Source organism: Heloderma suspectum, chromosome 8 (assembly GCF_057233095.1).
Source record: "Heloderma suspectum isolate Gila_16-S chromosome 8, 16-S_ref, whole genome shotgun sequence".
In the NCBI taxonomy this organism is placed as follows: Eukaryota; Metazoa; Chordata; class Lepidosauria; order Squamata; family Helodermatidae; genus Heloderma; species Heloderma suspectum.
The window spans coordinates 14870498-14888164 of record NC_139465.1 but is presented as its reverse complement, the minus strand read 5'-3'; positions in this window follow the sequence as shown (position 1 = coordinate 14888164).

Below are 17667 nucleotides of genomic sequence, written 5' to 3'. Positions count from 1 at the left end.
TTTGAAGCAACAGCACTTTCCCATATAACTGAATCATAAACTGGAAATTAGAAGAAGGTTGCAATCTTAAGCATGCTTATTTTTTTTAATTTTGTTTATTACATTTATATCCCACCTTTCTTCCATTGTGGAACTCAAGGTGGCTACATGTGGATCCCAGGTAGTCACCCTCCAAGCACTGACCAGACCCAGACCTGCTTAGTTTCAGCAAGGTGGCTGCCTCCTGTGCCTTCAGACTATGCTCTGGAACCATGAATGTTACTTGAATGTTAACTCCTTAATTTTGTTGTTGTTGTTGTTCAGTCGTTCAGTCGTGTCCGACTCTTCGTGACCCCATGGACCATAGCACGCCGGGCCTTCCTGTCCTGCGCTCTCTCCCGGAGTGTGCTCAAGTCCATATTCATTGCATCGGTGATGCTATCCAGCCACCTCATCCTCTGCCGTCCCCTTCTCCTTTTGCCTTCAGTCTTTCCCAGCATCAGGGTCTTTTCCAGAGAGTAAAAAAAATATTTTTTTTTACTAAGACCTAGTTCAGAGGAAATATGCATATGATAGAAGCATTAATGCAACATATATTTTATTTCTTTTTCACAAATCTTAAATTGTGGGACAGAACCCCCACCCTGCACATATTCTTCTGTGTGTATCTGTGCCCCCACCCTCACTCATTCCCTCAACTCCCCAGTGCCACCACTGAATGCATACCTTAATCTCCAGAAGAGACCACCAAATGGCCTGAGAAAACCCCACTGTTTTACCCTTTTCAACTTTAAAAATATTGGTTTTTTAGAATTTTAAACAGCAAATTTCCTGTATGTTGGAAAAAAAGTGGTGTACGTTTATGGAACAAAAAGTCAGTAAGTCCCAACTGATCCAGGAAGAGAGAGAAAGAGGAAGATTGTAACTCTATGCAACAGCAACAATATTTCTTGTCTTATGGGATGGAGGGTGGCGATTCTTTGCTTGCTTGCTCGCTTAACTAATCTGAAACTGAAGTTCCCATATCTTCAGAAAGAGGTGCAGCCTCTCACATTTTCTGCATGTGACATTAATGTAGCTGGGTCTTGCGTCAATCATATTGTATTGACTCTTCAGCTTGTAAACAAAGATGTGAGACAATTACAGGTTCAATCATATCCCCATCTCTGCCAAGACCTGTCAATTATTCTTTATGGCTCAGGAGACAAAGACGCGCCAAAAAGAAAGAAAGGAAGCCATACTGAGAAAACGAGCCTTTTAGAGGAGGGGGGGGGAATTAAGGTGAGAGAAATGGGTGTGAAAGAAAATGCGGCTGTAATATCAAAATAAATGTATGCTATTCTGTTAAAACAACAACAACACCCCAACACAAAACCAAAATATCCTTCCTCTTTTTATTTTATGTATTTATTTGTACAAATGTATATACCGCTGAACATAAAAAATACCACAGTGTACAACAATAAAAAATACAGGATAAAGATAAAGGACAGTATCCAATGGTAGTCCTACATAGAGTAGACCCTAAGTTATGTCCCATTCATTTCAATGGGTCTACTCTATGCAGGACTAACATTGGATACTACCCCAAATGATTACATAGTCAATAAAACAAATGCAGTATACATTCAGGGGTCACAGTGAAGGGGTGGGGTGTGTGTGTGAATGCTGTCCCCGGCTGTCCATGAACTGGATGTTTCTGGCTTTGTGTGGTGCTCCACCAGCACCAGAAAGAGTAGCTGCTATTCTTGGCACTGGGCAAATCCTCTGCTGCTGCATCTCCATTTTTATCTCCAGTGGGACCCAGTGGAATGGAGAGCAGTGTGCAGAGGAATGCATGGAACTAACAGTGGGGATTCCTTTGTGGGGTGGGTGGGATTCTTCCAAGGGGTTAGGCTTGAAGCCCAAGCGCCACCCCCTGGTGGAACCCCAGAAGGCTCCATGGGCCACTGCCAAAATGCCAATAAAGCAAAGGATCTGGGATGTAGATAGGCCTGCATGTGGGTGGGTCGGTGGGTGTGGTTCTGTGTCTCTGCACTACAGGGAAGGCCTGAGTGAATAAATCTACCTTAAGCAGGTGCCTAAAATGTTGGCCTGGTCCTTAAGATCTTCTGGAGAGTCCCTTCTTTCGAAATTGCCACCATCCGAGGTGCGTTTGGTGGTGACACGAGAGAGGGCCTTTTTGGTGGCTGCTCCCAGGCTGTGGAACTCCCTCACAAGGGAGGTTAAATTTGCTCCATCTCCGCTTTCCTTCCAACAGCAGGCAAAGACAGCTCTATTCAAGAAGGCCTTTAGCCTGTAAGTAGGGTGCTGTGTGCTCTATTCTGTAATTGTTAAGAATAAATGTGTTTTATTTTTTTGGACACAATCCTGTTTGGATAGTCAGCTGCCTCCGAACTTGGAGGCCACCAACTATTCAATGCAGGGTGGACGGAGTTGGGATGAGATCTTCACCTCCATGCTCTGGCCACCCTGCACTTGTGGCTAGATGGCTGGGTAACTGGAGCGGCTCGGGGCAGGGTGGGGTGAAGGCTGGATGGTGCATAGGAAGCGTCGTAACAGTGCTTCCACCATCTCCACCCCCCCTGCCCCTGGGAACGCCCCCTTTCCCCCTGCTCCACGCTGTTCTTCTGTGTGGAGCTGGGGACAAGCCATGCCTCCTACGAGGCAGCAGGGGAAGAGGCGGGGAGGTGGGTCTTGAAAACTGAAAAATCCTATGGCCATCTAGCCACTGTCTAGTGGCCATAGGCTTGCACCCTTAATCTATTTTAAATTGTTTTGTAAAGCAGCCTTGAATGCCATTTTTTGGTAGAAAGGGTGTGTGTGTAAATCAAGTAAATAAATACAAATAAATAATAAATATTAATGGGGAGGGAGTTCCATGGAGCAGGAGATGCAACACCACAAGCTCTGTTCTTGGTGGGTATGCTGTAAGGCGGATCTCTGGAGCATGTGGCCAGCACCAAGATGTTTCTCCTGCGTCCCACGTTGACCAGGAAGGGGTATAGGGGGGCAAGTAGTCCTTGAGGTAACCTGGTCAGAAGTTTTTTTTAGGGCTTTATATATCAACAAGAAACCTTTGCATTTTGTCCCATAGCCAATTGGGAGCCAGTGCAACTCTTTCAGCAGTTATATGCAGTTCTTTCAGCAGCGGCGTTACATGCTGTTCAAAAGATGCTCCAGTCAACATGAAGCTCTTTATGAAGCTCCTTGGTGTCCTTATGCAAGGTACCATCCGTTAGACTAACCTACCTTGTAAGATGGTTGCGAAGATAAAATCAACCCGGAAATGGTTATTGTGCGGCTGTCTTTGCCTGTATCTGCTAGTTCTGTAATTAGGAGATGATCAGAGGAGAGAAACGAAGATGATCAGGGGACTGGAAACAAAGCCCTATGAGGAGAGACTGAAAGAAGTGGGCATGTTTAGCCTTGAGAAGAGAAGACTGAAGGGAGATATGATAGCACTCTTCAAGCACTTGAAAGGTTGTCACAGAGAGGAAGGCCAGGATCTCTTCTCCATCATCCCAGAGTGCAGGACACGGAATAATGGGCACAAGTGACAGGAAGCCAGATTCTGGCTGAACATCAGGAGAAACCTCCTGACTGTTAGAGCAATACGACAATGGAAGCAATTCCCAAGGGAGGTGGTGGGCTCTCCCACACTGGAGGTATTCAAGATGAGGCTGGACAGCCACTTGTCAGGGATGCTCTGACTTGGATTCCTGCACTGAACAGGGGGTTGGACTTGATGGTCTTATAGACCCCTTTCAAGCCTACTATTCTATGATTCTTTGAGTCAATGGTTTTTTGACTTTTGTTTGTTGTTGTTGCTTTTATGAATTGTGTTATGTGTTTATCATACTTTTATGCTCTACCAAGAATCTATTTTAATGTACTTTTGCAAACATGTATCACTGTTCCCTTTTGCCCTGTGTGGATACTTTTGTAAAGGCCGTTGAGCCACAGACAAATAAATACAGATACAGAAAATCAACCGAGAATTTCCATTTGCCCTGTATGCCAAAATGCGCTATTGGGAAGGTGAATAGTAAAGGGGGAATTAGGTCTAACTTCTAACCTTTGGCTGTTCAGGAAAGATGAATGGTGCTACAGGCAGTTCTCTACAATGGCCAACTGTAATTTCCTTGGGACAGGGAGGTGTGTATTCTGTTGGTGCTGCTGCTCATATGGTTCTCTTAATGCACCGAGCACATGAAGAGCACTGAATAAATAATAACCATTTTAACAGGCCTGGTTATGAGTCAGATACGCTAATTTCAGTGCCATAGCCAAAGTGTCACAGATCTGTAGCGTATAGATATGGTTTTACCCTCTCCATTTCTCTCCCTTCTGGAAAACATGTGATTTCATGTGCAGCCCCTGCCCCCCGCTGCATGTATTAAACAAATTGCACAGCTGAATAGCTTTTCTTAAAAACTGGACATTCACCAAAAAGAAGTTTGGCAGCAAAGACAATTAAGCTTTCTTCTTTTAACAATGGAGTGACTGACTGGCACATTTGAAATTCAAGCGAATTTTTTTTCCTTTGTTCTTCTCTTCGCCCTTTGAGCTGATAAACATGAACAATAGGAAACAGCTGGGACAGGGAAGCGTTTGAGTTTTGGATTTCCAAAGCCAGCAAGAAATATGCGTGCCAGATCGCATCTTCTGCCTTGGGGGTAGTCGGCAAATGGGTTGTTTGTTGCTGGGGGGGGGGGGGAAGAAATACTATCCATATTTTTAAATCAAACATTACATATTTATTAATGTGCAGCTGTCCTTTTGTTGTGCGTGATTGTTACACCCTCCACACCCATCGGATGTGGGGTGCTCTGTCCATTAGGCGGATGTTGTTCTGTAGCTGAGATTTCATCTGTAAGAGTCTGAGAATTGATACGGACGAAGCATCTGATGGCAAAATTACTCTGTCTGTATTATTAGAGCTGTGTGACGTAGGAGCCATCTGAAGTCTACTTTTGGTTGCAAAAGCAGAAATGCCCCCCCTCCGCCCTGCACAACTCTTCTCTTTTTGCGGCTGCTTGGTGCATCTGTGATGTAGCAGGCCCAGCTCCAATTTTTTTTTTAAATTATTATTAACCCCCTTTTCTAATCTGGATGGACAGTATAGTATATGTGCCACTCTTAGATAATGATGAAGATGAAGAACAGGACAGTGCCAAAATGCTAATTAAGCAAAGGATCCAGGATGTAGATAAAGTCTGATAGCTTCATCTCAGCATGTCTGTTCACCCTTGGCTCAAGGGCTGAGCATCCCTTCCTTGAGAGAATGTGCTCGGTATTTGGAGGTTTAAGGATTCCCAAAATATATAAGAGCTGTTTTTCTAGGCAAGGTTCAATGTTTTAACTTCTGAGATACTGAAAGTCCAGATTTTTAAGAATCCCAATTGAACTAAGGTTATGCCCCTGCAACTCTGGTGAGAATGAGACTGAGACCATTTCTCATGTGTTGTTCTACTGCAGTTTCTATAAAAGAGATAGGCATCTCTTAGGGCCATCTCTACACCAGCCTAAAATCCTGCATTTAAAACGGGGCTTTCTGCTTCTGTTTTAAATGCAGGATCACGACTCCCTTTCTCACATGCTTCCTTCCCCCCACCCCCTTCCCCCCCACTTCTCCCCTCATCTGAGTCTTCCATTATCTTTCATTGATCTCGCTCCTCTTCTTGCTGTCTTTACTCTTGTCACGGAGGAAACTGAAGCGGAGCACAACGAGGTAATTTGATAGCTCATGATCTGCAATCTATTTAAAAACGGAACAAAGGGCATTTAGCGCAGGAGATGCCTGGGATGATCATGGCATCGTGTAAAGAGCCCGCAAACTTCCGTGAAGAAGCGATCTCAATCTCAGGATAAAAGCTCAGTGTGAAGGAGTCCTTACTGTATCCTCTCTTTGTGTTATTTCTTGGACACTGATAGATTTCTGCTTGCTTTTTGTTTGGATGGCTCTAATGCCCAGGTAACGTTAATGGTCGATAATTTTTTGAACTATGTTCTTCACACCAGATCTCTTGTGGTGGCAAACTATGCTGTACCCGCACTCTGAACTTGGCTCTGTTTTTCTGTTTTTGTATTATGGTCGGTCGACTAATAAACCTGATGAAGAAGAAGAAGAAGAAGAAGAAAGCAAAACAAAGCAGTTACCACAATTGGTTAAATTTAATCTCAATCCTTTTATTCAGACAAAAACTTTCATCAGTGCTTTGCCGGTAGTAGCAAAGGTTCGGCTCTTCATTAGTTGTGAGGTTTGGCCTTGTCAATTTCCATTGACTGTTGACTAAAAGGCTCACTTTATCATCATTTGTCTGCCACGGTGACGGTCTTTTATTCGGCCTTGAATCCTCTCGGGCTGCAGCTGTCATAACTTCATTGGCTTTATGGGGCAAGCCCTGTTTCATGAGCCCCCTCGGTAATTGCCTAATAGACTTCTTTGGCTTTTAATATTTGTTACACTATGCAGAAAGCTATTGATGTGGAAGTGTGTGTGTGTGTGTGTGAAAGGGCATTGTTGCTTCATACATCTCAAGCAATGCTGGTGAACATGAGTGCAGGGGCAAAGAGGCTTTTGCAGGGGAGAAGGGGAGTGGGCAGCAGGGGGGTGCTTTACCCCTCCTTTGCCTGCTGCTTTCTGCCTTCAGTGCAATCCCTCTTCCTTGGCTGCTTTCCATCTACTGGGCTTCCTTGTAGTCTCAGCACCTGGCTGGGAGCAAAAATGCCTGGGTAGGAGGGATTGTGGGGAAAAGTTTTGGGACAAGAAATGGTTGAGCACCCTTCCTCACTTCTGCCTAATGTTATCTTTTGGCTTTAGGGACTTCCTACTCTTGCACCCCAATCGAGCTCAGAAGGCATACCTGCATTTCTAGCTGATTAGAAATGAGCAGATGTCCCCCTGTTCCATTCCTTTATTGTCCCAAGTGGGTTTTGTTTGCCCTGCATTTCCCTCATCCTGAATTCCAGTGAAGCTAGGAGAATGTGTAAAATAAATTCCAGAATTGGAAGTGTACGCTCATTGCAGCTTTTAGTTCCTTTAGTTCAGGGGCAGGCAACCTCTTTTGGGCCTGGGGCCAGACTGCCTCATTGGACCAAGCCAGATGATGTGAAGAAGTGGGCCCCTCCTTGAAGCCCCTCCCATGATGTCATCTGCCTCCACTTTTCCTTTCTCTGTGCAGAGGGAGGGCACACCTGATTCCTTTCCCAACTCAGGTGGTGCTTACAGGATCTGGGTTTGATGGGGGGGGGGTGTCAATCAGAGATGGTAAAATCATAGGTGGATAACTAAAAGGGAAATGTAAGGCCACAGCACCAGCGTTGCCTGGAGATGCATGGCACCATTTTTAATATTTTAATGGCGCAATCCTATCGGGATAGGCAGCTGCCTCTGAACTTGGAGGTGACTGCCTATCCAAGGCAGGGCAGGAGTAGTGTGGAGGGGATTGTCCCCTCCATGCTTCAGCTGCCCTGCATTCGCAGCTAGACAGCTGATTTTGGCTGTCTAGCCATGGGAAGGAGGACCAGGGGGGTGGGGTGGATGCTGGCCAATGCATAGGAAGCATCAGAATGGCACTTGCGCCCTCCCCGTGCTGCACGCCCCCAGGAACACCCCGTTTCTGCCACTCTGTGCTCCTCTTCTGAGCACGGAGAATGGGGCCATTCTGCGCTGCTTACGAGGCAGCACGGGAGGGGGTGAAGGTCAGTTCTCAGGGAACCGACGTCAGAGTGCGGGCTCTGAGGTTGGTTCCTGGGAACTGACCTATCTTATGGCCATCCAGCTGCTGGCTAGGGGCCATAGGGTTGCACTCTAAATGTATTTAGTTCTTATCCACTGAGGCTAACTGAAAATACACCGTAGCTGCTCTGCTTTATACTAATGGTGTGCCAAACCCTGCCTGCTATTTTCCTGAATTTCATTTCTCCCTGCAGAAGAGGCTTTGTTTTTTTTCCTGTCTCTTTCACAGGCAGGGGGAGAATTTTGAATACTTTGCTCCTTGGGGAAGGGAAGGGTGCACAATTTCCACATATCTTTTTAGGATCAAAAGGTGGCTGAGGGAGCGTCTATTTTTTCTTTAGCTTTAAAAACACCCTGTTTTCTTGCAGCAGCCCAAACCTCTTTACAGAGAGGCTTCTTCAGCCTGGCAGCTCTTCCTGTGCTTCCATGAGACTCCCACTCTCTCATAGACATTCAGGAACAGCCCCTGGGCTGCAAGAAGCCTCTCTGCTAAGACCCCTGTGTTGCGGCAAGCAGGAAGGAACAGGACTTTTAGAACTTTAGAAAAACTCTGTTCTTGCTTGCAGTGGCACAGAGCTCTTTGCAGAGAAGCTTGCAGCCCAGCAGCAGTTCCTGAATGCCTCTCTGAAGAAAGCCTCTTTGCAAAGTGCCTTGCGATTCTGCAAACAAGAACAGAGGTGTTTTTTTTTTTAAAAAAAAAGCTCTAGGGTGCAATCCTATGCACATTTAGACAGAGAAAAGTCCCACACCTCCCAGAATTCCCCAGCCAGCACGGGGAGTGCTTTTCTCTGTCTAAACATGCATAGGATTATGTCCTAAAAGTTTGTTCTTGCTTGCAGCAGCACGGGGCTCTTTGCACAGAGGTGTCTGCAGCCCAGCACCTCTTTCTGGAAGCCTATGAGAGAGGGTGACATCATGAGCTCTCATGGGAGTTCAGGAATAGCTGCTGGGCAGAAGAAGCCTCTCTATAAAGAGCCTTGTGCTGCTTCAAGTGGACAAGGCCTTTTAAAAGTAAAAAATAATAATAGAAAGAACATCCCTCTGCCATGGCCTACACTTAAAAAAGTAAGTGGAAATCCTGTCCCCCTACCCAAGGAGAAAATGATTCCAAACTCACCTGTCCTTCGCAGCCCCTTTCGCTAGAGTTTTCATTTGACCCACTCTCCTGAACTGCCCAAAATGGAAGAATTGAAATATTCAGCACAGCACTAATTTATACCAGCTCTAAGTTCTGGTCAAAGGTGTGTTTTGGGTTGAATTATATATTTGGTGGCTGTGAGGATACTATGGCTTTTGTGCTTCAATGTATGTGGTGTGACCATAAGAACAGCCTCACCATGGGAGGTGGTCTGGCAGCTGCAGGCACAGAATTTTTCTTTCCCTCTAATAATGACTGCTTAATTACATAAACAGGGAATGAAAGTTTAACTGCTGGTTTATGGCATCTTGGATCCTGGAAGTTATTAATCCAAGAAGGCAATGGCAGTCGATTCATCTGAGAACCGGAATGTCTGCTGCAAAGAAGAGCTGCAAAACAGTTGTGGGGGAAGGTGTGATCTCTGTCTCTCTCTGTCTGTCTGTGTTAGGAGCAGATAGTATGTGTGCTCTTAACCCTCTCCCCACTCTCAGCTTTTCCTCTGCAATCTGCCTTCCTTGACTGCTTTCCCCTGAGACACAGCTCACATGTGTCCTTAACTCCAGCTGGGTTACAAATAGATGGGTGGAGGAGGGATAGTGAAGTACCTTTTCTCTGCTTTTCACTTAGCCACTACAAATGGTCGCTTTCCCCTGCTGTGTTTGACAGAGATCTGGTTGGTCAGGGTCTGCATGTGGCTGCCCCATGTGGCAAACCATTGAACTGCAGGTGGCAGCCTTCTCAGTGAAGAACCTTCTGGCTCTGGACTGACTCCGCCCACCCAGACTGGCCAGGGTGGGCGGAACAGGAAGGAGTATAAGAGTGCTTCCTGTTTCTGCTGAGCCTTGCTCCAGTGATGTGATCATCTTGAGCTGTAGTGTGTTCCTGTACCCTCGGTTATTCTCCAGTCCTGACTTCTGGCTTATCCCACACCATCTCAGATGGCTGCCCACAGCCCAGCCCTGACACCCAGGTTCTTGAATGTCTAGCATGCAAAGTGGGCCTTTAAGGTTCCCACTTGCGTGAACCATTACACAACCTGCTGCATCACCAGTTAGTTACCAGAAAACAAGTTTGACATCCCCCTTCCATGCCCCCAGTATATTTCATCCCATGTGAAAACAGCTGCGGACTTCATACAATGGAGTCCACATGCTATGGTTTTAGCAACTGTAGCTGAAGATGCCTTCTCATTTGTCATCTTTATTTTTTAAAGGATGTGAGAAGCTACTTAACATGCTGCCGTAGCCAAAATGAGTATATCAAGAGCCTTAATGATATATAAAAATTATATTGGTCTACACAGGATCCTGTCTTCAGGGAACTGTTTAAAGGGGAAACAACTTTTACAGACAGATGATGCATTAGAAAAAAATTCTCTATTAAGGTTATGGTCTGAAGGGAAACCCACAATAAAGACATACTTGAAAGTTTCTGAATGTATATATTCAAGGAGGGAGATTGCCTTTAGGGACTGGATGTCTTGAGGTGGGAAGAAAAGAGCCTTGGATTGGAGATGGTGTGGTGGCTGAAGTTCTCTAAGCATGGATGCTAGGGATATGGTACCTGGCAGTTGGACTGGTTTGTGTGGTGGAGGGGTGGATGCACTCCTCTGTCCACCAGGTATGCCACTCCTCTCTCCCCTAGATACATAAGGTGTGATCCTTAACATTCTACATGTATTGGCCCAGTGCATGCACTATGGGATAATTTGTATGAGTTGAGTCTCCACCCAAAGGCCTTCCCATTGCAAATGGCTTGTGTTCATGGTGGAGTGGGTGGCGCAACATGGCCACTCTTCTGCCATGCACGCAGGATGCCATTGATGCTTGTGAGTGCTGAGGACAGGGATCTCAAATACCCCCTCAAATTTAATTGATAGCATCAGGAGCTTCTGGGATCTCTGGACAGTTGTGTCATGTGGTGAGCTGCTGAACTGCAGGTGGCCGCTTCTCCATGAAGTACCCTCTGGCCCTGGATTGACTGTATTCATCCAGGTTGGACACTGGATCCTCCTAGACAGGAAGGATGGCAAGAGGACTTCCTGTTCCAGTTGAGTTCTGCTAGAGCAGCAAGGCCTAGCTGACCCTTAGAATCCCCTCTTCTCTCTTAGCTCAACTGCAATTTTCACAGTAGCTGTGGAGAAATGGAGTTTCCTAACAACGATATATTGTTCCCTGTTGTAATGCAACTTATTTTGGGCTAGCTGGGTCTTGAATGGGCAGTTGAAACCCATTAACTTCAGAAAAGACCTACTCCTGGTGAAGGTAAAACTGCTGAAACTGGTTTAGCGATATGGATCAACATGGCTGCCTGAACGTTGGATTCTCCACAGGGGCGTGGCTATGGGGAGCCTATCAAATGCACAACTTCAAGTATGTGTTTAAGGTTGTATCTAGTCAAGTCATTAGAGACTTTTGTAGGCAAACTTTCATGAGATGTGATTGACTTGATGAACGGAAGTAACGTAGTGGTTCTCAAGCAGCAGCTGATTAGCAGTGTGGGTGAGTCAATAATAATCTTTGAAGGCAAATTGTAATCCATTGGCTAGAAAGTAAGGTCACATTTTTGTGGGAAGGGGTTTTTGGTTCTGATGCTTTACTGTAACTGGGAATGAAAAGAAAGAAAGAAAATAAAATGGGAAAGATGACCTTTCCTTTGAATAAACAGTGATTGCTTTTTGTGAGAACTTAACACTTTTTTTTTTTAAGTTCTCATACCTCATTCAGTAGTTTGAGAAGCAAACAAGTATACTGAGAGACCTTGGTAATAGGTAATTTCATTGATAGTTTTAAAGGCAGATGATTGTGCAGACAGAACATTTTCAATTGGCTGAAGATCCTAATTATATAAATTAGGTAGGGATCAGAGCTGGCATCAAGCATAGGCATGGTCAGGCACCTTTCAAGGGCCCACACCCCAGCAGGGGCCCACTGTCCAAAGCCCCCTGGAGTTGCTGTTCCCCTTCACCACTGCAGCCTGCTTGTTCACCGGCTTCTTTTTCTGGCCCAGACAACAGTGGTAGTGAGAAGAAGGAGCAGCAGATGTTACTGCTGACTTGCTCCCTGGCTCTTTGCCTGTCAAGCAAGGAAGTGGCAATGATGAGAAAGAGGAGGAGGAGCAATAGCAACTGGTGACAATGGTGGTGAGAAGGTAGGCACACTGAGGGAAGGGGCTTTGCCCAAAGGCCCTCAAAAACCTGGAGCCAACACTGCTAAGGATACGAAAGGCCACGCATACACAGGGGCTTTTTATCCTCTCTGTTCCAGCATCCATCCCCTGAAAAGCTACTTCCAAAGGTCAGGGGGATCCTCTCAGTGGTTTTCCATGAGGAAAAGGAGGCTGCCATTGGGGAGGGAAAATTCAACATAGAAAGTACTCTTCCATTGTGCATAGTCCTCCTTGGGTCTTCGCCAAAATCGAAAAGACTTCATATCAGTCGCATTTCTTTTATTTTTTATCAGAAGTATACCCAAGCCATGGAACTGCCCCCCTTCTCTTCCTCCCCAGCCCCCCCCCATCAATTTTAAATGGTTTGTGTGTAAAACCAGGATAAGGTCCTAAATCTGTTTCAGTACCGGCACTAAAAAAGCGAATGCAAAGCCGACTAACTAGATGCACAAAATGGAAGTTTGACTGGTTATTATGTTCATCATAAGGTGAACACTCTTGTCTCTCACTTTGATTAGCATACAGCAAAGACAGCAACGAGCGTCGCCACCAAGTTTTTATTGCACTTTAAATCTTCATTCGGCAATGCAAAGGGGCACTGAATGAAGATTTAGGACTCCATAAAACTGCCTGGCAGTCTCTATGGCTATTTTTGCTGCGGAGAGAAAGGGAGAGGCTGGTTCTGAGTTTTGCTTTTTCTTTGGAAACATTTGGACATTCGTTCAGCTAGGATGCCAAATGTCACTCTTTAGAATGGCTTTCAGGCTTACTTCCAAAAGCATATTTTAGCCTGGAAGTTTCTCATATTTCCGATTTTGGGATTTTTTTTTTTAAAGTTTGCATGAAAATTTGCAGCCATTTTTGTGCATATTTCTTCTAACATACACATTTTTCTCAAGTAGTTTCCCTGATATAATGCATTTTTAATGTTATTTTCACAAAGATTTTCACAAATGTATGTTTTTTCTCCTGTGCTCTTCCCCCTAATTTATGCATGTTTGTCCATATTGATTGGAGAACTCCATGGCAAAATTTGGAGAAGTGCAAATTTTGAAGGATATCTGAATTGTGGTTTGCATATTGGCTCAGAAGTGTGAAATTAGATGAATTTGCATTTTTCAAAGCGAATGTCTCCCCCATCCTTATGTACAATTGCCCAAAACATAATGGGCAGGTGGGGTTTGTGTGTGTTCCAGACAACATTGCCTTTTATTTGTAACCCTTCTGTAGTTTCCTAGCACTTTCTGCTGTCTTTTTTCTTACCACAGAGGGCAGGAGGAGATCTTGATGATACTGAGAAATCAAGCAGAGGTGGGCACTTACATTCTAGTGAGAACCTGGGGTAGTATCCAATGGTGCCATTCCCCAAACTCAAAAAGCACTAGTGGAGCTCCACTGAATATTTCCATTGTGCAGGCACTTGCATGTTATGCTTGCACAACCAGTTGAACAGCTGCTTGTGCAACTGGTTGTGCAAGCTGTTGCACAAGCAGCTGTTCAACTGGTTGTGCAAGCATAACATGCAAGTGCCTGCACAATGGAAATATTCAGTGGAGCTCCACTAGTGCTTTTTGAGTAACCAGTTATGCAGCTGTGCATTTGCAAACAACTTTCGTTGGATTTGCCTCATGCTCATAGTTCAGAACCTAGTTTCTGCTAGCACAATGTCATGTGCACTAGCAGAATACACAGTTGCATACTGCCCCTGGAGAGCCAAACGCAAGGAGGCCCAGAGAAGCAAGGCCAGCAGCTCAAGGTTTGAGGGGGCCTTTGATAGTGTGCCCTGTTGTGGGTCCCCTCCTATTTCAGTGGGCTCTTACCAGGCTTAACTGGTAAGCCTCACCAGGCTTAACTGGTGGCAGTAGGTAGCAGTCACAGTCAGAATCAGCCCTGGTCAGCTGGGAGCTGCCATTTTAATTTCCCACAATGCTCTGGACTGAGAATGCTCTGGACATTGGGGAGGTTGTAGGAAATGAAAACGGCCTTTCCCAGGCTGAGCGCCCTAAAAAAAAAGGAGGGTTGGGTCACAGCAGATGTTAGTGATGGGCCCTGCTGGAGTACTGGGCCTCCAGCAGCTGTCCAGTGGTGCTGAATGCTGTTACTGGGCCTGCATATGAGGGCTTTGGGAGATGTCCTCAGCATTTTGGCATGTTAATGTGGGAAGAGGTAGGGCTTTAGGTAGCAAAGAGAATGGGAAAGATCGGCCTAAACTTTAGAAATCCATTGCTTTCCAGCCATAAAAGGAACAGCAAAGTCAGTCACAATGGAAAAGAATACAAAATCCCCAGTTGGGTAATGCCTTCAGTAGGACTAGGAATGTATGGATTTTGTAAAACCCATTCTGTCAGTGTTTCGTGGATTGTCAGGTGCCTTTCATCCCGTTGTCCACTCATTGGCAGAATTGGATTTTTTTCCAATTTCCCAAATTTGTGCAAATTCACATTTGTGCAAATTCATACTTGTGAAAATTCACAAATCCCCCTACCCCCCGGTGCACATTTTCATGCTTTAGCCTGTGGGGAAATGCACATTTTCAGAGAGTTTTTTTTAGTTTATATATTTTTCTATGACTACATTTGCATAAAATTCTTGAAAGTTAAAAAACACACACACAACAGCCTGCAAGTCTGTGGAATCCATGGGACCCTGGAAAAGCCAGTCTGCTGTGGAATCTGCTGCTGGATTCAGAGAAATCCCACCTCATTTGATTCTGTTGTGGATTTCTCTGACATCCCTAATTAGGGCCAACCAAAATTCCACAAAACTGTGCAAGCTTATGAGTTCTCTGCAACTCTTCATGAGGGTAGGTGGTCCAAAAAGCAGAGGATGGGGGAAGAAACTGAAAAGTCCAAAAAATTGGCCAGATGCTGTGGCCATGAGGTCTGCATATATTGCCCAACTTGGATTTTGGATTCTTCCCTCCTCACGGACCAGCACAGTTATCTTTTGTTTGTTTGTTTTAGTTTTAATGTACAATGAAAAAGGCAATCCTGATATGTTGGAATTTTCATTGTATTGTTTAATTTTTTTTAATTTGTTTGTTGTTTCAACCATCGTGGTCATACCAACTAAGAATACAACTGCATACCTACATATACATACACCAACTCTATCCATTAAACATAATAATTCTATAAAATACAGAAATATAAGCTCGAGGCAAGAGTAAATTTTAAAACAAATGTTGCTATTAAAAGTCTAGAATTTAATAACCCATATCTTTATATAGGTAAACCTCCAGACATCCCATTAGGGATCTAATAGATACATTCAAGAGTAGATAAAATTAAGAGTAATATTTTTATTTATAAGTACAATAAGTATAAAATAAAGCTACTACATCAAAACATCAAATCACATATTAGTCTCAACAAAAGTTCTCCTCAGTTTTTGAGCAGCCATTGCGAATCTCACAACTCTATCCATCATGAATTTATCAAAATAAATCCTGAGTGTATTTTGAGTCCCTTAAAAGCAAACATACCCAAACCATCACTTCTCTACTTTTGTGTGTGTTTCTGGGTTTTTTCTTTGAATGAGCGAGAGGACCTATGACTGCACATCAGCTGTCACTCGCTTTCAAGGTTATACAGATAGGAATAAGGCGTTTATTCTAATCTGCATACTGTTGCATTGAGGATGCAAAGACGGTCTTTTTTGCCTTTGCCTGGATGATGATAAGGTCTTAAGTCTGCTGAGTTTCTTGTGTTTGTACTTGTATTTATCATATGATTTCTTAAGCTAAGGATGAATATGCAAATTTTTCTCACCGCTTGCCTTGCCTCCAACGTAAGTGGACATTACGCCCGTGCGGCAGTGATCCCGAGTCCCAAAATTGATTAATATTTGTTTTCAAAATGACATGGCGGTGATGTATGGATCCTTTTACAACTTAAATTAATACTTTAAAGAGATGAATGGTCTCTACAGAGGATGTGAAAGTTCAAGCTGGGGAAATTTGCATATTTATATTACAGCCAACTGATAATAATTGTTGAAACAGAATGTAATGTGGTTCGTTTTTCATTTTAATCTGGTTGTACTCAAACACAGGACCTCATTAACTTCCTGCAACTAATACAGCACTATCGGTCCCGGTAAAACAGGTTTGCCTTGCATTTATGAATTTCAAAGAGCGTTTCCACGTTCCATCAGAGTTGCGACACTTGGGTCGGTCGTTGGCCCCTGTGCTTGTAGAGTGTGCATGCCACAGGAAAGTACAAGTTACCGAAATCCTGCACAAGGGAATCTGGCACCCAGAGGACTTGAAGCAACTCTTGAACTGCTGATCTTAGACAGATGGCTCCAGATTTTTGGGAGCCCTCTGTTTGTTTATTTATTTTTAAATTTTATCATGACATTTATATCCTGACTTTTTTCCTCTTGCAAAGAACCCAAGGCAGCTGATATGGTCCTCCCCCTCTTTTTTTAATCCTCACAACAACCCTGTGAGGTAGGTTAGGCTGAGAATCAGTGACTGGCCCAAAGTCACCCAGTGAGCTTCCATGGCTGAGTGGGGACTAGAACCTGGATTTCCTGAGTCCCAGTCCAGCGCTCTAACCACTACACCATACCGGCTTTCTATTGCCCTTGAGCAAGATGCGATTAAATATAAAGTGGGTGCAAAACGTCCCTCCTCATTTCACTGACCGCTTTGCAGGTGGCAAAGTTGGGTTGGGGGTCAGATCACAGATTTTTTGAGAAGATGGGAAAAATGTATCAGTGACACTCTTCCTGAGGATGATAACAGCCACCATTTTGTTTTTAACCAGAAGTCTCTTCTTTATGATGCTATGTTATTGTATAGCATCACAGCAAGGGGACTTCTAGGTAAAAGAAGAAGAGACGACTGTCAGCAGCCTCTGGCAAGAGCACCACTGGGAGCGGCATAACCATGAAATGTGGTGAAAAAAGATGAACCCCACTGAAGTGATTTCAAGATAATTTTTTGCCCCCCCCCCCCACATTCATATCACAGAACTTTCAACTTCTCCCTACTGAAATTAGGGTTGGCGGAGAATTTCTCCCCGAAACTTCGGGGGGCCGAGCGCCAACGTGTTCGGCCCCCCGAACAAGTTTCGGGGAGAAATTCTCCGCATCCCCCCACCCCCCGCACCCCCCCCAGGATGGGACTTACCTTTGCCGAATGTCCCTCCCGGCGACGGGTCCAGCCGGCGGTTCGGCGGGTCTTCGTCCGGGGCGGGAGCGGCAGCCGGTCTTTTGACCGGCTGCCGCCGCCGCCATTCCAATAAAAGAAAAAAAACAACGCCCCCCCCGTGATAGGCTACGTGACGATTAACGTAGCCTATCATGGCCAGATTTGCAAAGTCAGCCGTGATAGGCTACGTTAATCATCACGTAGCCTATCACGGGGGCGTTTTTTTTTTAACTTTTTAGTTCGCGGCCGGGCGAGGCGAGGCGCCTCCTCCCCGGCCTGAATTTCGGCTGGGCGAGGCGGGAAGCCTCCCCCCTGGCCTGAATTTCGGCCGGGCGAGGCGGGAAGCCTCCCCCCCGGCCTGAACTTCGCGGGGGGAGCAGCGAAGCGCCTCCCCCCCACCGTGAAAAGCTTCAAGGACAGGTAAGTGACTTTCGTCCATCCCTAACTGAAATGTGAGGAGCGAGGAGGCGATTGTCAGTG